The sequence below is a fragment of the Rhea americana genome, unplaced genomic scaffold (assembly GCF_003343005.1).
Source record: "Rhea americana isolate MKP2758 unplaced genomic scaffold, rheAme1 scaffold_52, whole genome shotgun sequence".
Lineage (NCBI taxonomy): Eukaryota > Metazoa > Chordata > Aves > Rheiformes > Rheidae > Rhea > Rhea americana.
The window spans coordinates 2,613,127-2,641,051 of NW_028186668.1; the positions used below are offsets into that span (position 1 = coordinate 2,613,127).

A 27,925-nucleotide genomic window follows, 5' to 3' on the forward strand; every position below is an offset into this window, starting at 1 on the left:
GAAAAAACAAAAGGATGTTAATCTGTTGATCTACTTTGTTAACACTAATATATCCTGTGATTAAGTAATTTTAACTTTTGTTGATTAAAAAGCCCCTAAAACTAAACACCTAAAACTTGGTCTAATAATATTAGTGCAAGATCTGTTGCATAGATTTTAGATGTTTTTGTAATAGGAATGAAATACAGGGGRAAAAAAAGTGAGTTATTTGGAAGTCAATTTATAACTGATGAAACTCCATGAGGAAAAATACATTTAATATTTTCTAGCTCAAGACAAAAGAAAATGAACTTCTTGGTGTATATGCTACTTTTAATTTATACAGTCTTTTCATAATTAATCAAAAAAAGCTTTCTGTTAAAGTTTTAATCCAGCTACTAATAAGTATTGTGAAAAATTAGAGTATATTGCAATCATTAAATCCCACATGAATTATAGCACAAGTAAGCTAGCAGCTGTGGACATTCACCCCTCACCTCCACCTGTCACATACTTCCTCCTTTTCCATCCCAAACCAAGCATTTCTTTCCTTTCTCACTCAGATAGCCATTAAAGAGCTCTTACCATMTGATAACTGCAAGAGACTGATACCTCTTTGTAAAACATTGTGATCATTGCTGTAAGGAAGGGAGAAGAGATTAAGTTGAAAAGAGTATTGGCTATTCCACTATGATAGATATAATCAAGTATTATTGATCAATATTTTCAGAGACCTGGACAGGCTGGAGAGTTGGGCRGARAGGAACCTCATGAGGTTCAACAAGRGCAAGTGCAGRGTCCTGCAGCTAGGGAAAAATAACCCTAGGCACAAGTACAAGCTGGGGCTGACCTGCTGGAAAGCAGCTCTGCAGAGAAGGAGCTGGTGRATGACAAGTTGACCATGAGCCACCAATGTGGCCTTGTGGCCARGAAGGYCAATGGTCTCCTGGGGTGCMTTGGGAAGAGTGTTGCCAGCAGGTCAAGGGAGGTGATCCTGCMCCTCTRCTCAGCCCTGGCCTCATCTTGAGTCCTGTGTCCAGGTCTGGGCTCCCCAGCACAAGAGAGACATGGAGCTACTGGAGAGAGTCCAGTGTAGGGCTATGAAGATGATCAGAGGGCTGGAGCACCTGCCCTATGAGGAACGGCTGTGAGAGCTGGGCCTCTTCAGCCTGCGGAAGAGAAGACTGAGGGGGGATCTTACCAATGTCTACAAGTACTTAAAGAGAGGGTGTCAAGGAGATGGAGACAAACTCTTTTCAGTTGTCCCATGTGACAGGACAAGAGGCAATGGGCAGAAATTGAAGCACAGGATGTTCTGCCTGACCGTGAGGAGGAATTTCTTCCCTGTGAGAGTGACGGAGACCTGGCACGGGTTGCCCAGATAGGTTGTGGAGTCTCCATCCCTGGAGATACTCAAAACCSACCTGAATGTGATCCTGTCTAACATGTTCTAGGTGACCCTACTTGAGCAGGGCGGGTCGGACTAGATGATCTCCAGAGGTCCCTTCCAACCTTACTGATTCTGTGATTCTATGATTCTGTGAAATATCATCCTTAATGTCTTTGAGCTTAACAAAGCTCTTGATTGGACAACCATCAGTTTTGGACTTACACATTTTGATTTACAGCAAGAGTAGCAGGAGCAAACTATGCAACTACTTCATGTTATAATTTTTTCATTTACACTTTAAAGAATAAATTATGCTGCATCCATTCTGTTCTGCTCTCATGATAAAACTTGCATTTACATAACTTCTAATCAGTTTCACAATGGGCACAAGGGAAAATTTAATTTTAAGATGCCAATCACAGTTTTTATATATATGTATATATGTATACATGTACGTATGCATATATTGCATGGTTTTGTGAATTTACAAATAGTTTGTAGCAACATGCAAAAGAGAAAGTGCTATTACAGGTATGTCTACAGGAATTATTGTTGTGTTGACAGTTCGTATAGATTGAAAGAATTTCAGCCTGTGCCCGCTCTCTTTTGCATGTCTGAGCTATAGGTATTAGAGCTTTTGCTTCTTTCAAATTTATTTTGCTGCTACTYTCGCTGTTTGCTCAGATGGGAAAAAATAGAAGTCTTGACTTTTTTTATATATCTATACAAGTCTATATCAGTAGATTTCAACATGAGATCAATGAATTTCAGCGATTCTAAGATCTACTGCTAAAYGGTCATATGCATTTATTATTATAGGTAACACTCCCCACTGAGAATTCTTTCAGGATCTATAAACTCAGAGATTGAAATAGCACTGGTCTCCATCCTTGGAAATGCTTTAAAATCTAATAGTCAGGCYGTTGATAAGAGTACAAAAACCCTATTAACTCTCAGTTTGTTTACCACTTTATACAGCACTGCATTTTGTTGCTTTCCTTTTTTATCATTAATTGAGTATAACTCAAAGCAACCAATACATTTGAGGGTTTATCTCAGAATATGGGATAGGGAAGAGGGAATGTAGAGGGAGGAAAAACACTGGTGCTGATCAGCATCTTTAATATCTTGCTCTAGCTGTACCTGTAGTGGAGAATAGTTGGACAGAAAAATACGAGTATATACCATGCAAGGCARGTTAGTATGGAAGTTTTGCAGTTCCCATCTAATCTATGGGTTATTAGGTTTACAACTTATGCTTAAGTAGATTCACAGAAGAGTTTCAGAGCCATGGTTCARCACTAAGTTCTCAGGCAATTCTGATGCACGGGGTCCTCAGCTTGGTGTCAGGTGTACAAACTCTACACAGCTCACATGGACAATTAGCAGCAAATGGGATTTACATCATCACTTCTCTTTAAGGTAGTCAGCCAAAATACAAAGCATCATGGTAATATGCTCTTCTCTAAGACATTTAGTGATATCAAGAGACTCTAACTCGTCAGCCTATTCTGCATTTTCAGATTTGAACTTTCCCTTTTCCAGTGACTAAGTTCCTAATGAGAATAATTAAAAATGAGATCTCTCTCTCTCTCTCTCTCTTTTTTTTTTTTTTTTTCTCTAAGCTCTCCAATTCTCCTTGCCTTGAAAGTGTCCAAGTCAGACAGTAAGGTAGGAGGAGGGGAAAAAGGAAACTGTCCCTCTGAAAGGGTAGATAAAAGACTCTGGGTTTATTAATCTGGTGTCACCCAGTGACTAGCATATTTTCCAAGGAGGGAAAAGCAGGCGTTGCAGTCCATGATTGAATGACTGACTACACCAGCATTTTGTTGAATGACTTCAGAACATACCATCTTTAGAGCAAGGACCTGAAACTGGGACCACTTCCTCTCAAATAAAGACCAAAACATAGCTCCAGTAAGATATTAAAAAGTATATCATCTTCAGCAAGAGGAACCAGGAGTACCTACCCTTTTGCCTTTTCCTGGAAGGTGGCAAGTATGGGCTAGAATCAATTTTTTGCCTGGGGGGGTGGGGTGGGACTGAATCCAGTAGATTAATAGATGCAGAGGTGAATATTTTCACCATTAGCATAGTGGAAGCATTCTCACCACCTTCRTCTACACTTGTGCAGTGTTTGGAAAACAGCTGTCATGCCTACCTAGGCTATTTTTAGCCTAGGCATAGAAACACTGCTGTATATGAATTTATCTATCCCTTAAAAACAAACAAACAAACAGACGAYAGACAATCCAGTTTGAAAACTAAGACTGTGACAGGCTACCAGGTAAGAGTCACAAAGAAGTTTGTGTTTTGGACCATGACATCAAAATGGTGGTTAAGGTAAGAATGAGAAACCTAAGTTATTTCACAAATGTAGCCCTCAGTGCTTCCCAAATACCGGTCACATTCAGGAAAACATAGTACATGTCTAAATACAAATTCTTAGGAGTCCTAAATCTAAATCCTTTGCCAAACTGGGACCAGAGGTAGGCTGAAACTTCTCCTACATTTCATTTCCGATATGTGAGTAAACAACTCTAACGCCTTTTTTTTCCCCTTACCCTAGGAGGAGAGTTATGAGAACTGGTACATTTCTATAAATAACAGTTCTGATATTTTTATCTAGTTCAAGAGTTTCCAGATAGAATATTGATTCATAGGAACATCATTTCATTTTGCTTCCTTTCTATCTTGATTTTAATAAWAATTATGAAAAATGTTAAATCTAAAACTATAGAAAGGCATACGAATAGTAAGACATTCACTATTTTTAATTTTGCAAGTTTACTTACACATACTACAATGTCAGCTTGTACATATACCTAGCTTATGTACATCCTTATACATAGCATATACATTGTACATATACATAGCTTGCAAGTTACTAGAAGGACTGAAATTTTCAGCTCTTTCATTTATATTCTAAATGTTCGTTGGAAATTTAGTTTCTCCAATTTTCAATTGTTCGAATGTTCAGTGCTCAGTTTTTACTGCTGTAGCAACGAATAGCTGTTTTCACAGAATAGCTCTCCTGTTGATCAGATTTTCTTAATAGGAATCCCCATCCTGGGGCCAGTGACTTATTTTTTTTTATTACTCTTCAGAAAAGGTTGATTCACTCCATTTTAAATATGAATTAGCAAATGCAGTGTCAATTCACTGTAACAGAGAGAGAACCAACAAATATTTAGMATTTAGGCAGTGATATTCCACACCATGCAATAAACATTCTTTACTCAAATTCTGTTTTCACAGCTAGTAACATTTCAGCAATTCAAATCATGCTAACTGCTGCCACAGTGGCCCTCTTGAGAGGAGAGGGGCGTAATAAAGGTTTTCAATTTGTCTGCACTGGCTTAACTGAGTGGAAACATTAAGTGGAGCTTGCACATTTATAATGAATATGATTAAAGAATGTATTTGTAAAAATGCATACTTCAAATATGAAAATAAGTTTAGAAACAATGTTATGGGCATTGAGCCATATTTGGGAATAGTGCTGTACATCTACTAAAGTCTGAAGGGTTGTACTTACGTTTAAGACACTGAAGTATTTTTAACCATTTATTTTTCTGTGTTACATTGATTAAGAGCTGGCAGATACATTCACATTTGTTTCCAGGCAAGACATATGTTGTCCACTGGTGAGTGATTTTTGTTTTTGTGGTTCAGTTATTTCAAAGCTATTTCAAAGAATAAGTTTTAAAGGCCAGGAAAAGAAGAACCATGGTGCCAGACGGAATTAAATTGGTTTGAGTAACTGCCAACTTCGCTGATCTCAGAAATTCAAAACAGCAAACATTCAGAAAAGTTCTTTTCTCCTGAAATCTAAGATTGAAAGGTGATGTGAGACACATCTAAGGACACAGTGCCTGTATTTGAGGCACAGGAAAGTTCTTCTTTTGTTGACAGACCTTTGTTAATAATACCCCAGTAAGTTTAAAAGCACAAAATATAGGAAACAATTGGTCATCTGAATCTGTCATGTATGCTAGTGAAGTATTTGGGCCACATTTACTAAATTCTATTTTTATGCCACATTCTTTCATTTGATGTGCAGGGACTTGCCACCTCAGCTTTTCAGCATCAGCCCAATCCACTGCCTCGGAAGCTGAATATTGAAACAAATTGCCATTAGTGGTCTAAAAGTGATAATTAGCAGGGAGACTGGGCAACGAAGATCAGAAAGCAGCACAAGGCATATGGGGAACCAAGAGATTTGGGTGACTTTCTGATCTCCTCAGTTACACTAAACAAAAAGACATTAGGGAACTTAGAGCATAGTTTGCATTTACACTACTTGCTCTAGAAATGACTGCATATCTTTACTTTGCAAGAATCCATAAAGGGAATAGTGGAAAGTATATMTGTATGAATAGGTGAATATATACATACACTCCTCCAAAATGCTATAAGAGATGGTCTTTATGAACATCAGTAGTCAAGGACACTCAAATTATTATTATATTTTGTATTCTAGTTTAGCTTTCTCTGATTTAAATTTTAAAAATATAATCACTGTTTTCCACTAAAATGAAAGACTTCCCTGTTCATTTCAGAATGTTTTTGCAAATCAGTGTGCTTTGATTTACCATGCTTCCCCCCTCAATTTTCTATCATGTCTTTGTTCTTCTCACATATTTTTTTAGATGCAAAAAAGTGTTAGTAAAATAGATAGGTATCTTCCCAAAACTACTACAGTGTATAACAAGAGTCAACCTATGGGCTAAATTTTGCTGTCATGCTTAAATTCTATGCAAAGTATAGAAAGACATAAAATAGACAGTATTCCCTAAACATCCACCTCTGTAAAACATAAGTACAGGCTAACTCCAGCACCCTACCACGGAAGATCTTGGTCTCCAGCATCTACATGCTCTGTGCTTTCTTCATCTTCCCGTCCCAAGGGCTTTCACAACCCTCCTCAGTGCTGAGGTCCTTTCAGCCAACAGGCATGTCTCCTGCAAGTCCGGCTGAGCCTGCTCATGCTTCTCTCCCTCAGGACAGCACTTATCCCGGGTCATTTCTTACCCACCCTCTCCCTCCTACAGCAGAGAAAAGTTCTACTCATGAAGCATGTGTATATCTGTTTACAGACAGAAGTAGACTATGGAAGACAGATACATTTTATAGGAAAATTCTACTGTTATGGATGTCACTTTTTACTACTGCTTTTTTCTGGCCCCATATTACTGCTCTCATTTTACTGCCACTTGTTAAGGAAAGAAAAATCGCTTTGGACATTTATCAGTCATTAAATAAAAACTTTAGATCCTTATTCTCTCCAAAGATATTCTTTAGGAGGGAAGAAATTTTTCCATGTAGCATTTATTTCCAAACTAAGTTGTCAAAGTATCTTGAAGGACATTGAAATCTTTTTAATCCAGGGTTACCTAAACTACACTGAGCTAGAATTAAAATAGTAGAGCAGACTAATATTTTCCTTTGGCACCTTTGGAGTATGTGGATCTCATTGCAGTTGATGTAGAAGAAAGTAAAGCTAAGAGACTTACCTRCTTTCAATGTAATTGAATTTTTTTTCATGTTTTCTTTCTCTTCCTCTACATTGTTTAACCTTTAAATAATCTCACAAATCAGATTGATAGCCTTATGTTTGTTTTGTGCATTTTCAAAATTTGAATTTATATAGTAGTTTTAGTACCCCAAAGTAAATGTATTAGCATAAGGAAAGCTTGATGATGATTTTTGGTAATAACAGATGGACAATGATGCATGTCAAAGGCAAGTGATTTCTAAATGCTGAAATCTTTAGAACATAAGCATATTTCCAATCTGAAATAGGGTGGTCCAAATTAACTCTTCAGTTGGCAGTTAAAGAATAATACCTCAAAGCAAACAATCTTAATACAAAATAACTGGTTTAGAATGAACATTAAGAAGTCTTAAAAAAAAACCACAAGAATTTGAAATGTTTCCTTTGTATCCAACTATTTCAACTTGAATATAATACTGTGTTGGATGTTTCTAAGATAGGCAGAAGAAATACTCATCCAAAAATTTAATATTCTTTTGTTTTAATAAAACTCAGAGATTATGAGATATGGAAACATCAGGTTAAATTCCTTCTTCTACCCAAGTGGATTTAAACTTCTCATCTTCCAGAAGAATATTGTAGTCACCAAGCTTCAAATTATTTTTGAGAGTGCTTCTTTCTTTAAGTCTTCCTTCTTGGCTGTCTTTCATAACCAATCTGCAGTAACTAAGCTGTCTTCTCTCTCTCTTTTTTTTTTTTACTGAATAAACACTTAAGAATTTTATGGAAATGAAAGGAAATGAAACATCAAAGGGGATAACACAGGAAGACACATATCAGACTACCAGCATAACTACAAGCTAAGAGTGTTGGCTGAGAACTATGATGATCTGTTTAAATGCCTGGGTCAAATTAGATAATAGATGTTTTTAAATACCATTCTGAGACCTCCCAAAAATATTTCCTGATTTCCAGATTAAGGACTACGCTGAAATTTTGGGCTTGAAATAAGAAGCATCAGTCCCTTTATATTGAATATATTTGAATATATTTCACATTATCAGTTGAAAATGAGAGCAGACAGGAAAACAGCTTACTACAAGTATCAGTTTTATGCCTCTATTCTTCTCTTTCTGTTTTTCAATATGAGACTTTTTGATAAATTTGATATGAATTTGAGTACATTTTTGTCATTATTAAAACTTCATATTGGCAAATGTGTTGCTTGCTGAAATGAACAAACAAAAAAAATCATATCTACCTCAAATTTGTTATAAAACAGACCTTTAAGTACATAGCTTGTTTATGTCAGGTTTATCACAAACATTCTATTAATTAAAATTGAGTACATAGCTGGAATATGGTTGAGTATCATTATTTAATGCCAACAGGATTGAAGTAATGTAGGAATTCTTTGTTTTAGAATAAAATCATTGTTCTGTGGCTTTCAGAAATGTGCTAAATGACATGAAAAAAAGTCAACAAACCAGAAGCCTATGAATAAGTGATTTTTGCACATATATGGTCTAATTTGACTATTAATAAACAAAAATAAAAAGCTAATAAACAAATAAAATTAAAAAAATTGATATGAGTACTGTCTAGCCTAAAAGTGCACAAAGTCTAGTATTTGACCACAAGCTTTATGATTTTCCTGTAAATAATGGCATCTCTTAGGCAACTCTGAAGTCCTGTGTCTACATGAACAAGCCATACCCTTTAAATCTTCAAGTGCCCCAAGAGTGCCTATGCAAGACAGTTTATTATGCATTAAACTTTAGAGATATTTTTTCTGGCTGACAGGAGCATTACTGCTAGCTTCCTAGCCAAACAGCACTTTCTCTACAGAAAATCAGAGGGAAAAACACAACAAAACAAAAAACTTTCCATTTCAGTCAACGAGACATTCTGATTAGAAATGGTAACTTTATTTTCAAGCACATATTTACAATGGGACAAGGCTGAAAATGGGGTCCAGGAAACCAGAATTTGAAAGAGAGACCAGCTCTCTATGTATATATAGCCAGTATTCCCAACAGACGGTTGTAACACATAGGCTGCTGGCTACAAAAGCTTCAGGTTACTCTAGGAGACCTTTTACTATTTCAAGTTTTAGCCCTAGAAATTTATTCCCATATGCATAACTTTATGTCAATGAATAAGCCCGTAAAAGTCAAAAGGGCCACTTACTGTTAGAAGTACACTCCCAGTGGGATCAGATCAATACATGGTAGTCCAATGCACAGGCTTTATCTAACTTTTTTAATCTGTGGAGAGGTGCATATATAGATGTATAATTTGTTTGAAAGGATAAAAGGACATCTTATTCCCAGCCATAAAATAAATCTGTTGAGTGATAACCAGGAAATAACCATGAAAATCAGCTCTTTGATAATGATGCCATCTGTTATATCCAAGGAAATAGAAGTAAAACAAATAACACCTTCAAACATGCTAATATAAAATCTTCAATGCAATAGAAAATCTGAATGATTATTTCTTCAAAATTATGTGATATTTTGAAGTAGAATATAATGAAAAAACACAGAAGGAACAGAATGCATTTTGTGCCACACGGTATACATATTACACATTATACATATCAGAGCTCTCTTTTCCATTGTACTAGGCAGTGCATRATTACAGGACACACACATTTGCCATTTCTATTATCTCTTTTTGCCTTTTTTTATTACCACCCTTCTGCAGAAGTAGGGCAAAGATTGCCTTTGGGATGATTAATATAAGGTGCAGGAAAACAAAGAAAAACTTAAACAGGAGAATGAGAGCAAATAAGTTTTAAATTGGAGAAAAATACAATGGAGAATCTTAGTATTCTTTGGATCTGAGCTTATGCGTTTGTTAATTCATAAAGAACAGAAGTAGGTATATTTATATGAACGTCTGAGAAATTAAAAGCCTTTCTAGCCTTATGAAGGCTAGAAAATGAAATCCCTATTATGCCATAACATTTATATACTATTTGTACTGCCCTCAACTTTTACAAAAACAAGGGAAAGTGGGAAAATGCTGGAATTAGTTGTGTGGGAAGTTGTTTAGCAGCATCTTTCAGACTTTGGAGATGTCAATCACCTGAGCAAAAAAAAAAAAAAAAAAAAAAGAAGAAGGAAGATTTTTGCCTTTTAAGAATTAGCTAGGTAGGGAATGTAAAAGATAATGTTATCTATTCCGTATAACATTTTCTATTGTTTCAGCATGTTTCTGAATCCAAGTCTCAGCTCCTTATCTATAAACATTTTGTCAGTAATACTTTATACCATGTTTTCTGTCTTGCCTGCTTAGAAATTATGCTTTTCCGTCCAGGGAACATGTCTTACTGCAGTATATGTTTGTGATCTTTTGTGAGGCTTCTAGAGCACCAATCCTCAGTACATATCTTAGCAGTGGTTCTGCTAAGTGGGAAACAGAATCACAGATACAAGAAATGAATGTGAACAAAAAAAGAACACAGATTCTTTGTTAACTCCATTTGAGGAAACATTTCTGAAAGAAAGACATCAGTATGAAAGAATAAAGGAATTATCTTAAGAATAAAAGAAGAAAAAAAGTGATGGAGGAAGAAAATATTAGAACTAAACACTAAGTCAAGTGTTACCTTTATGGTTTGAGGAAGTTGAGAAAGGATTAACGTTTAATTAATATGAATAATTTAGAGTTCCTTTTTAATCCTCAAACCAGGGTCTATATAAAACCAAGGAGCACAAAATTAAAAGGGAAAATAAGCAGAGATGTGATTAACATTTCTCAGTTTCAGCCTTTCTATTGTGATTGCCACACTGTCAGGGGATAAAACTGCTCTGTGACCCGTTTGTTGTGCTGCAGGCAGGTGATATGAGTGGCATGCTGAAGAGGCACAGCTCCTTTCAGAAGTGCCTTTCCACACATTTATTCAAATTGTTTTCAAGAGACACATAGGAGCYGAAGTAAAACATTCTGTAAAAGTCTCAATTCCGGAAACAACAGTCTCCACAAAAACAATTGAATCAACTCCTGTTGGGCAAAAACTGCCATGTAACAAATTAATACAAGCACAATGAATCACAGGGAAACAYAGAGCAGTCTGTAAATGCTTTTTCAGTGGAGAATTTGCTTCATGTCCGTGCAGTTTCAAACCTGTCTTCTGAGATCAGCTTAYACCCTGTGAAACATAAAAGCAGACCTGGCAGCAAAGACCGTGACCCAGACCTCTTCTTCTCCAGCTAACTGCCAAATTACATAAGCATTTCCCCCTTGTCTGAACCAGTGCATCTTGATTATTAATGTTAATTATATTATCTTTTATTAGTCAAAGTGGCGAAAAGAGCAGTCATCATCTAACACACAAGTATATACCTTTGGCCTAGCCAAATGCAAAGGGTTAGGACATTGCTTTACAAACAGTGGATGAAAATCACCTCACGGACAGCAAAACATAGAACCCAGTTCTCCCAAACATTGGCTTAGTGCTCTAATTGCAGGGTAATTGGATAAAAAAAAGAGAGTATTACGTGCATGTACGAGCATCAGCGAAATGCATGTGACCATTCCTACAGCGCCTCGTACAGTGCTCACTCATGTCAGTGCTTATAATGGATAATTTGAGTGTACAACGGTTTTAAGTGTCTCTGGATATATAAGAAACATGAATGAGCACCTGTTCTGAGGATCTTAAAATAAAGATTAGTACAAAATAATGGAGGTTTTACTAATTTCAAGACAGTTATTGCTATACAAGAACTGATGATCCTTAAGAATATAGTGAATATCTTAGGCAGGTAGGAGCTGTGCAGATATTTTTAAGATTATAGCCTTAGCAATAGACAGATAAATTTGATGTGTATCAGTTTAAGTGCCTTTATAAATCTGTGTCTGTGGCAATGCAGCAGCCTGTTTCATTAACAGATAGWTTCTCTGTGATTCCCTCTGGTGACAAACTCATTTACTTTACATGTCAGCTCTAAGCCCTCCAGTGAAGCATTAGTTCACTGCACCATTTGATCCAGGCTTTCTCTCAGAAAACAAGATCTGCATCTGCTGCTTTGTAGTCATGTAAAGTTGCAGAGTTTCACAGGTATTGTGTTCTTCGGTCAAGAAAACCTTCACTTTTTTAAAGAGGAATTTAAGAGGAATTTAGTTTAAAGTTAAAAAAAAAAAAGATTCTGAAGAAGGATTCATATTGGGGCCCCAAGATATCATAAGCAGGACTGCATTATTACACCAAAAAACATCAGAAATAAGACTATTACAGACGGATCTTATTTTCTAGAATCAGCTCTACTAAATAGGGTAGCTTTCTTAAATAATTGGAAGACCTGCACTTGAGCTGGCTTGCAGTAACTAGTTGGAACAAGAATTCATATACACATGCAGAGGTGGAAGAATTTGCATTCATCCAAACATTTTATAACTACTTTAAAACACTAAATAACACTTTTTGTTAAAAGACACATATGTATGTATGTATGTATGTATGTATGTATACGTATTTATGTATATATGGATTCACCAGTGGAAATGAGCCTGCTGCTGTGCAAAAGCCCCAAAGTACAAACATTATTTAATGTACCTAAATGGTAGCAAGATATGCTGGTACCCTGGCACTTAACTGCTTCCACATCCTTCCCGACTGTAAGACCTCCAAGGCCAAAGATCTACTCTCCTCCTTATTGCTTGGAAGTAGTTGCTGTTGCTGGCAAACCTTAAGTGTATCTATTTCYAGTCCATAGCCACTTACCCTCTCTTACAGGCAGGACCAATCTCTGCTGATAGAAACGAGCTGTACTTATTTGGCCCTCAAACAGGTTTTACTTACATAGCAGAGATTTTTGCCTGAAGACTATTAAGGAAAACAGTGAGTTCAAGAGAAAAGAACAGTCTGCTTAATTTGTTTTTATTCTCTCTATTCTTAAGTTGTGAGAGAAATTCATGATGATGTGGGAGGTGGAAGGACATCACCAAGAAGTGAGATCTAAACAGCAGCTTGATTATGGAAAAAGTGAGTTGAATAGCAAACGGGAATTCACTAATTATTATAGTTTTATGAGGGCAATATGAAAAAAAGAGAGGAGATTGGTGTGAAAAAGCATTAGCTTACTTCCTTTTTGGTTGTCTATTTTGTATATAGAATATTATGTTTAGATATGGAGTTGACATTACAGCTAGTTTCTCTTTTATCTTATATTTGGCAAATCAGAAATAAAGCTGTCAGTAGTGATGTTAAAAGAAGTTTATGCAGTATACACAGGTATACTGGGGTTATGTGTAGATGAATTGTTTGTTTCTCATTTTGATCATTGCAAGAAAATATAAAAATAAAAAATTAAGTCTAGATTTTTGAACAGAAAGAGAAAAGGTGACTGCTTCATTATTGTGTTTTGTGCTTCCTGGTAGCAGTTCTGTAATTGCCCTTTTCATAGCACTTAAAGTACTTCAAAGTTTCTTAAAACTTGGGACACTTTTACTGTAACATACCATCAAACTAAAGAGCTTGAGCTTGTAACAAGATAAGAGATATAATACGTCAAACCTACCAAGTCATGAAAAAGCTAATACTTAGACATTGACATAAAATATCCTAATTGTGCCTTTTGTGCTAAACAGAATGGTAATTATCTGCTATTACTGTGTGTGTGTGTATGTGTGTGTGTATGTTGGTGTGTGTGTGTGCGCATACGTGTTCTAATGAGGGCAGAGAGAAAAACAATTAACTCTTTTAAAGAGGCAATAATGTTAGAAATGTAAATGTGTAAATATTTATGTATATATTTTAAGTATACATGTCTGTATACATAGATACATATAAAGACCTGCTCTCACATATAAAAAGCTTGCAAAAAATTGAAAATAAGGCAAACTTGTGCTTATAACTTTTCAAGAGTGCATCTGTGATATCTTTATGGGTTGCAGCTGTACCCTGCATGCCTCCAAATAGTCTCAGTTTGAAAACCTCTGCAAAATCCAAACTGGCTATTTAATTCTCYAACTATTGAAAGCAGCCATTAGTTTGCATTGAGAACAGAATGATCAGTCAGTGAAACCTCTTATGTGATAAAGGCGTAATATTTACTCAGAAATTCCCACACTTAAAAAATAGTTTATCACTGAACAAGGAAATTCCTTTGATCTGTTTTTAAAGAGATTGAATGGTAGAAAATTGATCATATGGTAATTTAGCTTAGTATTCCACTGACTTCATTTTTGTCTATAAAATTGGAGAATCTTCTAGTACTCAGTGTCTCCCTACATAAATAAATATATTTTCAAATCCTGTTCTCTAAACTCCTCCTCATCAGCATTTGCTGTGTGAAAAAAGTTCTCCTCTAAGTGTTATATTCTATTTCCACTTTTAAAATTATATTTTAGAAAAAAAACTTAAAGTTTTAAACTATAAAAGTTTTAAAGCTTTAAAAAAACCCAGAAAAATAAGTGACATTTATTTCCAAAATGAGAAAAAGCTTTCTGGAAGCTTTGCAAGAGATTAGATTTATTTGAGTTATGTGTCACAAGCTTGGTTCATACTGCATTAATGAGAGGAATTCTTTACAATATTTTTGTTGCCTGTAATGTTTTTCAAATGTACTTGCGTGAAAATCATACTTTGAAACAATAATAAATGGCCATAAAAATTGAGTTACAGTTAAGAGCACAGCACTGATATGATCTCCTAGCTAATTTCTAATTTTCCTCCCACTCCTCCACGAGACAATTATGTCACATAATTATATCAAATTTAAAAATATTTGATTGTCTTGCCTAAACTCTCGCTACTGGTATATCATGGAAGAACTATCTCCACTCTGCTTATGRTTAGAAATATTGTTATAAATTAATTCACTGCTATTTTGTACATATTTATTGCTGGCACACTATTCACCTCATGTGCAAAGTTGTGGTTAATTGTAGTGATGAACTACTTTTTACTCTTCTTAGCCCTACCTGGAAAAATGTTGCAGGATACTTCTCAGAGTGTGACCAWAATATTCAGGAGAGTAGATTCTTTTCTGCTTCTTGTATCACTAAACAAATTGTTCAGTCTTAGTTGAGACTCAGTTTCTGCGGGCAGGTTGCACAATCATTTTTACTTTTACCTATTGTGCCATAGAGAGTGCAAAGTCCTGACGGCATAAAGTATCACCTTRCATTTTATTTGTGATCTAACAAAAGAAGTGGACCAGATGCAAAACTCTTTAAAATCTGTAAGAAATGAGATTTTTTTCTATTAACATTAAAGAATGTGGCCCAGGCCCAGGCTCTCCTTTCAAGAGCTAGTATTTGGATATTGAAAAAAAGATCTAAGAAATGATTTTTTTTAAGACGCTATCCTGCAATTATTTTCCAGCTCCTTCTTGCATCCACTTCACAGACAAAATACAAAACACAAAAGAGTACCTATTGCCTGCTGGATATCTCTAAAACTCTCTTTTATGATCAGAAAGCTGTCACAAAAAATGTTACGCCATAATGAGGGAGTTGTTATACAAAAATGTGATACTCTTCCAATAATAAAAGCTATAAGTAGTAAATAGAGGTTTCATTTTGCTTTTCACAGATCTGAGCAAAGGCCAGTTACCTCTTTTAAATAAGGCTATTTTTCGGCTGGCAGTTTGAGGGAATGAAGGGATATTTTTGAGCACATGTGCAACCYGATCAAGCAAAGCTGGGCCCTGATATTTTCTGTTACTCAGCAGTCCCAGATTCTTCCAAATTGCACATAACTTGCCTTTAATACCTTTAATGAACCAATGTTAACATCAGCTGATTGCATTTCACTGCCTATCTGTCTGCTGTCTTGTTCAATTGAAAAACATGCTTCAAGATTAAAGGATTAAAGGCAGGACATAGGATCCGTGCAGTTTTATCAAAAATACAACCCTTAAAAATAGTAGTATAATAAAAATTGCTTCTAATTCAAGTCAAGGCTCAAAACAGTACAAGCACCAAACTGCTAATCACTTAGACTTAACAATTATATATCAACATTTTGTCTGGAAAAATGTGCATATATCTAACAAACTATTTGCTCATAAGATCATCATTTTAAGGACTGCTATGCATCTGTGTATATGGTTATGTAAACCGCATGTACAGGCTCATGGAATTTATTCACATGCCTGGATCTGTGCTATCATAATCTGGAATTCCAACCTTTTGTTCTTAAAAAAAGTCTTTGGTTTCTTTTTGGCTTTAAGATTGTGGCTCAAACTTAGAGAGATCACGTATAAGTTATTAAGAATAGATTGAATTTAATCAGAATTAATTAATTAATCAGAATAGATTAAAAACGATAAAAAATTTGCAAGGAAATAGGAAGTTCTGTATAACCGKGCAAGTATGAACATGCATAGTTATATAATTCAATTGAATAATATTTGTTTCCATCRTAATGAAATGAAGTTAAATGAAAGTTTATTTTGATCTGAGCTTTGCAAATATCTTACATTTTTTCTCATATGTTTATTTGTCATTCACAAGATAGTTCCTTAAGGGAAGTGAGGGAACAGAAGAAAATTAGAAAAGATATTCTAGAATTCTGACTGGACATGAATATTAAAAATGAAGTTTACTCCCACAACAGAAAGAATACCTTTGTTATAAAAATAAACTTTGCTTTCCTATAGCCATCTCTAGTATATGATTGATTTTAAACTAATTTTTAAAAATTTTAAATTTTTTTTTAAACTAATTTTCTATAATATTTATGGAAGCTAAACACGTAAGAAATTCAATCACAATGAAAGGTAATGCATTTAATATTTTTAAACAGATACAATGTATCATTAAGTTCTATCTTAGTTGGTATACCCTATTTCAGTTGCTAGGTGGGTCTCACARCTGCTGGGGATCCATACTGCCCTAGGAGTATGGGACTACACCAAGGCCTGGACACATACATGCTAAAAGGAGAGTTTCACATCACCTAAATTTAAGAAGTTAGATTAGATATGCAAGTCAAAAAGGTTGTCTGTTGATATTCCCTACAAAGCTCCTGCAAAGAAATATGTCCATCCAGACGGTAATGCAGAGAACTGAAGACTAGGTTCCTTCTCTGAATCACCTTCTAGAGTAGCATCTCTGTCCGTCATCTATAAATAAAACCTGGTAACAATTGGGACACAAAAGTGTACTTCAAGTTAGTCATCAAGTACTTCAAGCTAGGCATCATGGACAGCTCATAACCTGTACGCTCATACAGTATGAAAGTCTATTACAGTTTTATTGTACACACTGAATTTGAAACATAGTTCTACTTTGCTGGAAACCACTAAATTACACTCAACCACTGAAAGAAATCTTAGTCTTGCAGTGTTGTCAAATTATGGTAAGTCAAAGAGTGCAATGAATTTAAATGAGAAGGATGTTCTGTGGCATRGTCATGGGCAGTAAGTATTATTTTTTAACAAATTTATATTATAATTAAACTTTGAGAAAATAAGATTACATCCTAAGATTTTGGTACTAAACAGATAACTCCAATATGCTATCAGTCTTCTCTGGTTGCTGATCACTCATTATGAGAATTCACTAGCAAAATTCTGATAGTCCTACAGAAAGCCAAAAGAAACAAATGAATTTTGAGGTATATGTGAAAAAATGAAAAATATATTAATTTCAACTTCAAATCCAAGTCCAGGAACACATTATCTTAGCATCCCGAGAAATTTTTTTTTTTTTTTTTTTTTTACTGTATAAAAATAACAAAGCAACTGATTAGCTTTCCTAGTTACAGTGAGTAAAGGTGAGTTTGAAAAGAGACATGGAAAATTTATGGTAGAGGCATCTTATCAGAAAGATGGGCTGCATGATCAAATAGAGCTTTCACATTCCAACCTCTTAAGATTTTACATCTTCCTTTAAAAAGTAGCCTACTGTTTCCTTTCATTTCAAAGCTCCAAATTACATAGCAATTCAGGTAGTGATCACTGTGGAAAAGTGACAGTTAACGTAGCAAGTTACTTCCCTCTGCTGATTAGTTCTGTAACAGAAAAGAGCAATCAGACAAAAGATAGGAGTGCTTCAAGTAATACAAAAAGTATGGTAAATGTCTTGTTTCAGTAATATATAGAAATCTACATATATTGATAGTTCAAGTGAATAATATGACAAAAATAGCAAAACCTAAGAAAATGACTGTATCCCCAATAAAAGAATCTATTGTCTCACAAAAGTGAATTAGGATTGCACGTTTTTAATTGCAAAATAGTATTTATACTAAAAACAGAAGCAGCTATGTCTGTCAAAACTTGAGATATTTTATTTGTGCTTTGCTGTTCAAGGTGCCCTTGAGAAAATGTGTGTTAAGTACAAGAGTGAACATATGTGAGACACAGATTTCTCCTACTTATCAGACAGCTTCAGGAAAGGAAACGTATCTGGAACTAGAGAGTAATGAGGAATTCTTTTGCACTTCCAAAGAGCTCTGAGAAAGTGTTCAGTGAAAGCTGTCAGCATCAATATTGCCCAATGGAATTAATGAAATATATAAAAGGAAGTGGCTAAGTCATTTTTAAGGACATGTTTACAGAGAATGGCTGAAACCTAACAAAAACTTTTTGATAAGCTAGACTGCTCCTACCACATTTTCTCTTGAAAGAAAAATAGTAATTGTATCAGCCTTTGATGGGAAAGAGGTTCTTTCCACTTGGTGACAATGTCTCATTGTCACATTAAGAACACAGGAAAGGTTTATTTTGAGGTATTTGTGTTTTTAGTCTCCCAGACTGAGAGAAGAGTAAATGCAATGAATGCTTCTGAAACACATTGATAAAGAAAATGTTATTATACATTTACAATATGGACTGTAGCATTTTTTTAATGATGARCTATTATTTAAACCAAGATAAGAAGCTCTTTTTTCCAACTCTTCTGTCCAATGCTTACTACTTCATAAAATTCCATTTTATGACTCTTGCTTCATACGGGGAGGCATTTTACTGATCTTTTTCAACAATTCATCTATTCAAGCAGATCGGTCTCAGCCACTCAAGTACTTCCTGCCTTTCCTGTGCTTCCACTTGGTGTTTAAAGCTGCTCGACAATTTCCCTTATAAGATTGACTTCCATCTTCTGTCCTTTTGTCCTTCCTGTCCTTCTTGTCCTTYTGTCTTGACCTTCCTTACCCTATATTAAACCTAATTTTCTTAGGATAGAAGTTCCTTTATGAGTTAGTTAGAATTTCCTTTATAACTTAAGAGAAATCTTTATTTTGATTCTGTGCCATTACTCAGTTAGCTCTCACAATGGATTATAAGTTATTGAGTTCATTGAGAACATCTAGGACTTTGCTGCTTCATAGAGGGGATCTGAATTTTNAAAAAAAAAAAAAAAAAAAAAAAAAAAAAAAAAAAAAAAAAAAAAAAAAAAAAAAAAAAAAAAAAAAAAAAACTTGGTTAGCACAGAGTTAGATAATTAGAGTCTCCCAAGGATAAATATTTAATAAATGTTCCTTCAGCATGCCAATAGACCACACCTCCACTGTCTCCCACAGAGACTTCAAGACAGTTTCATCTCAGGACATGAAAATATAGGACTTAGAATTGCTTATTCCAGCTTCTCAATAACCATATGGGAATTCATCTGCCTGGTATGAGCTCTGATGTCTTCTGCTGATGCTCTCAAAGCTAGATGCTTTGGTAGTGAAGAAGAAAAGAATATAAAAAGAGAAAGGAAGTGCCATATCTACGTACCTGCAAAGAGAAAGGAAGGTGGCCTCATTCTAGGAACRTGCTAGTATTATACAGACCTGTTTATTGCAAGCCTGGGAAAATATATTGCATATGGGCTAACAATTTCAGGAAAAAAAGAAGTGCTTAATTTCTTGTTTTCTTGATTTCATGTATAAGATAGAGGAATATCATGCTAGAAGGTTGGATCTTTTCTATGACACTATTGCTGTGAACAATTGCATGAACAAATCACTAATCACTAATAGCTTTTCTTATTTTGGGGGTATTTTGRGGGTATGCAGAGGCACATTACACTTTTCCTGGATTGTGAGGAATTGCCATCAAGGGGTGCTATTTTTTTTYCCAAAAGTGTAATGTCCCTCTCCGTTGACAACAGAGGGAAGTGAGATGACAAACTTAGGCTACAGACCCAAGTGTTATGCAGATATAATAAGATAGATGAATTCAACTGTTATTCGTATTTTTGACAATGAAATCTAATTGTAATGTCCTGTCTCCATCTAAAAAAATGTTATTTATTCTAACAAGGAATCTGGGGTTTTAAATAAATAAGATACTAGGCTGAAGTAACCAAAAGAAAAAAAAAATCTAATGGAAATTATATAATTACACATGCATTCTGAGAATAAACAAGGACACTGATCATATAAAATATGAACCTTAAAGGCATGGAGGAAAAATGAGTATCTAACTCTGTAATTAAGGAGTGCATTCTGATGTTTAGGCATAGATAGATATCATTTTCCAAGCGCTTAAAAAAATGTTTACATATTCAGTTTAGAGTAAAAGACTCGACCAAAGGAATATACCAAAGAACATGTTGCCAGGCAACCAGCATCATCGAGAAAACTAAACGTGTGCACCAACTATTATTCACATCAATGCTTTATTTCAGAGTACCTCAAAACAACTTTGGCGATTCACAAGTTTTGCATTCCAGCTTGTGTCCCCTGAGGGATGGCTTCACATCACCAAGTTCAGTAGAAAACACAKATGCAGTCTCTTTGAGCAGACATAGTCCTCTAAAAAATGTCGTTGAAGGAAAATACAAACCTAGCTCTAGAAATCTGAGATCTTGWTTTTTTCACTGAGAAAACAGAAATAATCCACCTTAAATGTTTATGGTTTATTTAGACCTCCTCAAAAAAATCCTTAATGAAGTACCACAACTGAAATATATATGAGGATTTAATCTTTTTCACACAAGTATAAATGATTTCTTTGTGGTCCTGTAKGGATTGTAAAAGCTCTGAATACCTATATTAGGATTAGACTACTAAGGATYGTGAGAATAGAGACAGTCTAAAGTAATGAGCTGAAGTTATCATGGTATGAAGACAGTTTCTCAGGTGAAGGAATAAAATATGGCATCATGCAGGTTCATAACTCTCTAATATTATTTTCTGTAAATCCAGTGGCATATATAGAATGCATGATTGCAGAGTCTGGTGGTTGAGTGTGGAAAGGTCTTCATATAGTTCAAAAGACTCCCAGCATGAAACCAAGTAATCATATTTACCATTTATTTCTGATGGGAAATGACTAAGATTATGAAAATCAACAGGCCTGGAGCTTCAGAAAGCTTACATTTTAATAAAAACCCCAAAGCACACACAGACAGGCAGAGTAAAAAGTAAAAAATATGTAAAAAGAAGCATATAAAAAGATCACAGCAAAGTAGGAAGGGTAWCTTAGCAATATATAGTTTTTATGATCAAGTGGTTTTACAAAACTGAGAAGCAGAGCTTCAGATAAACCACAGTCCTTCGAAACAGAAATGCTGACAAATATTTTAACGCTTAATTTTGATATACATGCAATACGTTCTGACCAGAAACTACAACTGTAAAATTAGAACTTCATTCTAGCTATGTAAGTTGGGTATGTTAATCATCATTGGGAAAAAAGTAATTTTAAGGAACGTTGACATTAAGAAAGAAAATCTTTTCTAGCTGGGAATGTTATTTCTACTGTAAAATTTACATCTTGGYTGGATTTTCATCTTTTTTGATAATATAAAGTCCTTAATAACTATTTCTCTTTCTTTTGTATGTCATATGTCATTACATTGTCAGGAAAATGACAGAATTGAGTCAGTTTTCACTAGCTAAATAACAATAAAGTGAAAAGAAAACTGGAGCTATTTTATTCCTTCTTTTTTTCCTCAAATATTGTATAAATCAGAGAGACTTCATCATTAAAAAATATACATTCTTTGGCTTTCTAGTTCCAGCCCAGTTTACATCATATTGGAATAAAAGATGAGAGGATTTGGAGATTTATTTACAATTTTACTATTCACACATGAGGATTTCACCTTCATACAGTACTAGTCAGACCAAACGGTGATTTCTGTTTCTTCAACCTGAATCTTRTTTTAAAAAGATGGGATAGTGTTGAGATTACTGGCAACAGATTAACATTTCACTAGTAATAATTGTCTTTCTAAGACTTTGAAAGGTAAAATGTGTTTCAGGGTAAGAATAGTATTCTGTATCAGATCCAGACACAAATATTATGTTTTTGTATGTCTCTTTACATGCATTCATACAAAGGTGTGCATGCACATTCACTCCTAGGCATGTATGTTAATAAACATTCTCTTTGCAATATAATAATGCTAGATGGGAATGCCATTTAGCTGAATAATGGCCAGCTTCTGGGACAGTGTCCTTTAACTGTGGCCCTGGCTGTTTGATTTCTGTGAACACAAAGTCACCATTAACTTTCAGAGGAGTTCAGAGAACATGGGAATGCAAGATGAGCCCTAGAAGACGTAAATGCAGATAAATGTTTCGGTTCAACTTTACATGACCCTCAAAATCTTATTTTAAGTGCCCACATTTCATTAAAATACTGTAATAAGAGCAGTTCTGTTTGGCAGAGGCTGCTGGAGCTAATTTGTGTAAATACAGTTCCTGATACAGAATTGCTATTGGAGAACCCAGATGGACCTTCTGAACCTCAGTTTTAATCGTACGTATTTCTATTTGAAGCTTAAATGAAAATCTGTTTCAGAGGATAAAAAATATGTAATACCCACACAGTTCATGATAGTTTGCAGTGAGGAAGCCTCTACAAGCTTGCAACCAGATTAGTAGGAGTTCTCAGTTTACCTAATCACTAAGAATAATTCATTAGCAATCAATTTTTGCCTGCAGTAATTGTGAAGAGAGCTCAAACTGCTGCTTCATGCTTCCCCTATTCACAAAATTTTATGGAGATGTAGCCCACAAATGCAGTTTTACATTTGTGAAATAGGTATTATCAAAAGACAATGAAAATGCCTGTCGTTTTTTTTCAAGAATTTCATCTGAATTAAAATCAGATGTTTAATGTCCCAGAAGTTTTTAAAGAAGACCTCACAGTTTTTTCATTGAAATATCCATGATAAAAATGTTAATGAGAGCACAGCTAACAGAGGCAGTGAAGAGATATAGCAGTTTGTGCAGCAGTGTCTGGGCTCTGCTTAGAACTTTTGGGAACCTTGTTGGAAGTTGTAGGGGCTTTCTGGGGACCCCGGGGAAACTAGAGGGTGATTGCTGCTAACAGAAAAGGGGAACTAGGTAAAGACAGCTACAGGAGTCCTTAACGTCTCCTGGGAGATGCCCTAGCTAGATGTAGCTGCCACTAACAAGCTCTCTTGGTTGCCTCGATCAGAAGAAGTTGGGGCCTTTGATGGCCCTTGATTAGCTTGATTAGGTAAAGCACTCTATGAGTTAGTGCTAGGGATAGGCCAAAAGCACAGCTAACAGAGGCAACAGTTTGTGCAGCAAGATGCAAGAGGACACCTTTGTTTCCAATTCAGATATGCTCATGCTGCTCTGCAGAGCACATTCCCCWGTAACWGCTGGAGTCACTGCATCAGCTGTGCCAGTGGCTTTGACACAGGTCTGACAGCAGATGCAGCTCTACAGGTCTCAGGCTGCAGGGAGCACTTGGAGTCTCTCCATGAGGCCCGGGCTGGCAGCTARCTCTCCTGCAGGAGGTGTGCTGTTGTGGACAAGATGTGTCATGAGGTAAAGGAGTCATGGGGGGAAATCAGTAGGCTGCATAGCATCTGAGAAGATGAGCAAGACATAGACTGGGTATTCCTTGTTCTATAGGAGACCATACAGCTCCAGGAGTCCTAATCTCCCAGTCCCCCACAGCGGTGGAGTTGCTGGAAGTCTCTGTGCTGTGTGAAATGGTGCATCATAACACCGTAGAAGGCTGCTGGAAACTGGTCACTTCTTGTGGCAGGAGAAAGCCCTTACTCCTCCTGAAGACTTGCAATTGAGGAACAGATTTAATTCCCTCCAGGCTGAGGAGAAGCTGGGCATGGCTTTAAGGGAAGTAACTGGACAAACAGACCGGGTGCCGTGTGGGAACACCTGGAAGGCATGGCGAGTGTTTTTTGTGGGTGACTCCGTGCTGCGGCAGACAGAGGCACCTCTCTGCTGACCTGATTTCTTGTCTAGAGAGGTCTTTGCTGCCTGCCAGGGGCTCAGATACGAGATGTCATCAAAAGACTGCCAAGGCTTGTCCATGAGTCAGACTATAACCCTCTGCTGCTCCTCCATGTGGGCACTAATGATACCAAGGGCAAATTGGAAACCATCAGACAGGATTTCAGAGCTCTGGGCATGGTGGTCAAGTGTCTGGGAGCCCAGGACATTTTCTTTTTAACCCTGCCAGTGAGGAGAAGGATGGGAGAAGGAGTAGACAGATTTTCCAAATTAATAACTGGCTGCGCCGCTGGTGTTGGCAACAAGGTTTTTGGTTTCTATGAGCATGAGACTGTTTGAAGATTGACAACTGATGGGGAGAGATGGGATCCACCTCAATAAGTGGGGCACATGTGTCTTTGCCAACAGGCTGGCCAGCCTGATAAAGAGGGCTTCAAACTAGGAAAGCTGAGGGAGGGGGAGAATTATAGAGAAAGAGTAATGAGCAAAACACAGCTCAAGTTACGATGCCTCCAGCAAGTACTTGCAATTGGCGAAGTGTGTATGGGACATGACTATGGGGGATCCTCTTACATCCTTCCTGGGAAACCTATATAATTGATTACCTTTCTGAAATGCCGGTACACCAATGCATGCAGCATGGGGATTAAACAGGAGGAACTGGGGATTTGTGCGTGGTCGCAGGGCCATGATCTCATTGCAGTTATAGAGACATGGTGGGATAGCTCGTGTGACTATAATGCTGTCATGGATGACTACATGCTTTTTAGGAAAGACAAGACAGGAAGGCAAGATGGTGGAGTTGCTCTTTGCATGAGAGAGCAACTAGAATGTGTTGAGCTCTGCCTAGGGGTGGATGAAAAGCGAGTCGAGAACACAAGGACTAAAGGCCAGGCTAACATGGGGGACAAGGTTGTGGATGTCTATTACAGGCCACATGATCAGGAAGAGAAAGTCGATGAGGCCTTCTACAGACAGCTAGAAGTAGCCTCACAATCACAGGCCCTGGTTCTCTTGGGGGCCATCAGCCACCCTTATATCTTCTGGAAGGACAAAACAGCAAGGCACAAACAGTCCAGAAGGCTCTTGCAATGCATTGATGATAACTGTTTGACACAGGTAGTGGAGGAGCCTACGAGGAAGGTTGTCTTGCTGGACCTTGTCCTAACCAACRAAGAAGGACTGGCTGGAGATGTGAAGGTTGGGGGCAGCCTTGGCTGCAGGGACCATGAGATAGTGGAGTTAAGGATCCTGTGAGGAGGAAGCAAGGCACTAAGTAGAATCACAACTTGGGCTTCAGGGGGGCAAGCTTTGGCCTCTTCAGGGACCTACTTGGAGGAATCCCATGAGTAAGGCCCTATAAAAAAGGGAGGGTCCAGGAGAGCTGGCTAGTATTCAAGCATCACTTCTTGCAAGCTCTAGAGTGCTTCATCCCAAGGAGAAAGAACTACAGCAAAGGGGACAGAAGACCTGCATGGATGAGCAAGGAGCTCCTGGTAAAACTCAAACAGAAGATGAAAATACACAGAATGTGGAAGAGGGGACAGGCCACATCAGAGGAATATAAGAACATTATCAGCATATGCAGGGATGCAACGAGGAAGGTTAAGGCCCATTTGGAATTAAATCTGGCAAGGGATGTCAAGCACAACAAGAAGGGCTTCTTCAAAYACATCAGTGGCAAGAGAAAGACTAGGGAAAATGTGGGCCCACCGCTGAATGGAGTTGGGACCCTGGTGACGAAGGATCCAGAGAAGGCAAAGTCACTGAATGCCTTCTTTACTTCAGTTTTTACTGCTAAGGGCGGTCCTCAGGAATCCCAGAGCCTGGAGACAAGAGAGAAAGTCTGGAGAAAGAAAGACATTCCCTTGGTCATGGAGGATTAAGTTAGAAATCATTTAGCATAAGCTTGACATCCACAAATCCATGGGCCATGATGGGATGCACCACGGGTACTAAGGGAGCTGACAGATGTTATAACTAGGCAACTCTATCATCTTTGAAAGGTTTTGGAGAACTGAAGAGGTGCCTTAGATAATAAGTCTTTGCAGCAATGAGTAAAAGATCTGGAGAAAAAGATTGGAGACTTGCATGACGCGAAGGCCGTATCATAGGAGTTTGTTACAACCTAAACTGAAAAGAGTCAGGAATTAGCCCACAAGGTAGAGTGATTAGCTTTGTAAGTGGCTAACAAATGCTGTGTGCACTATAACAAAGCCCCAGCTACAGTGCCCAGGTGAGAGCAATAGTAACTAGAACCTCCTGGGACATAGAGGAGTGAGACAGTAATATTTGGAGTTCTTCACCTGACTCAGAGGCTGAATTTGGATTAGAAGAACTGGCTACTCCCCATGTCTGACCTCTTGTGCTGAAGGAGGAGAGGAAAGTAGATGGGAATACAGTGGAGCTATCTAGGATGTATAGCCAGAAGGAACTGCATGGATTTCTAACTACTTTCCATCAGACCAGAAAGACTCTGTTAGCCTGGTTACTGAGAGCATGGGATGCAGGTGCCGAATTGCTTACTATCTTAAGAGAGGAGCTGAATTTAATGAACCCCTTATCAACTGATGCTCAGGTGCTATCTTATCCAATTAACTTCTGTGCTAGATGAATCAGGAAATGTTGCATCTCTGACATTATATCAATGGCTGTGTGCCACTATAGTAGGTGCCTACTTGTTCACAGATTAATTAGCTGGTACAGTGGGAGCACAGTGTACTTTTGAGGAAGGGATCAACGTGTTGCAACAGCTAGGGGTAGCAACTGGGTCAGCAGATGGAGATGGACTGGATGGTATGGAAATAATGTGGCAGATGAAAACCCAATTATTAAAGGGGGCTTCAAGTGCCTTAAAGCTGTTACTACTTGGCACAGTAAAACCTGCAACTGGGGCAGTAGGGGCTTTGATAAACAATATAAGGGATTTGGCACTTGTTGGTGAACCAGATACTAAGCAAGAGAGAGTAGTTTGGAATTCCAAGGCGAGAAAATTGGCAAGGACTCCTAAACAGAGGAGCAAGGTAACAAGGCAACAGACATGGGCTGATTTACTGCAGGCAGGGGTATTATGTGATGAGATAAATGGTCTTTCTACTGCTGACTTATTTAAGTAGTAGCAGTGGTTCCCTGCTAATCAGTAATATCAAACACAGCCTACTACCCCACCTGCTCCATCCACAGTGTGGAAATTGCCAGCCAAAAGACAATGAGGGGGAGGCAGATCCCCCACAATACGAGTGGCAGTTGCAGTTTACCATCAGGGGGACCGGCACATTTACATAACCCTGCAAATTCACTGATGCTCTGGAGGAGAGATTGATGTGCTTGCTTTAGTAGATACTGGGGCAGAAGTTACGGTACTACATAGAGTGGTAGCTCCAGGGAAGGCCACTAGCTATATGTAGTTTGGGAGGATCGGCCACCCCACTGGGTCAGGCTGTAGTTACGTTAACAATAGGCAGCCCTTCTCCCCTAGATTTTCTACCCTTGTTTTATTAGCACTGATTCATGAGTACCTCCTGGGAATCAGCATGTTACTGGACAGGGATATTCAGACCCTGCAAGGATTGTTCTCCTTTGGAAAAGGCAACTGCAGTTGCTATCCATTACTCTGATTAGAGGATATCCACTGAGACCCAGTGGATTTACCAGTTCCCCCACTGTGGTGCAAGTGAAGCAATACAGAATTCCTGGTGGGGAAAAGGAAATTCAGGAAACTATACACACTTTACTGTATGCTSAAATAATATGGCTTGCCCTGCTGGCTTTCAATAGTCCTATTTGGCCTGTTTGGAAGCCTGATGGTTCATGGTGTATGACTACGGATTACAGGCAGTTAGATAAATTGCCCCATCATTAACAGCCGTAGTACCTGACATGGTAACTCTGCTAGAAGGAGTAAGGAAATATCTGCAGGAATGGAAAG

General features: G+C 37.1%; 1 protein-coding gene and 1 pseudogene across 1 annotated transcript in view; one reads left to right on the forward strand and one right to left on the reverse strand.

Annotated features, from left to right (window-relative positions):
- The window catches only part of NALF1 (NALCN channel auxiliary factor 1), a 483,481-nt gene that overhangs the window by 110,790 nt on the left and 344,766 nt on the right, over nt 1-27,925 (reverse strand). The window lies entirely within an intron of this gene.
- On the forward strand, nt 24,745-27,209 carry LOC146588359 (uncharacterized; annotated as a pseudogene).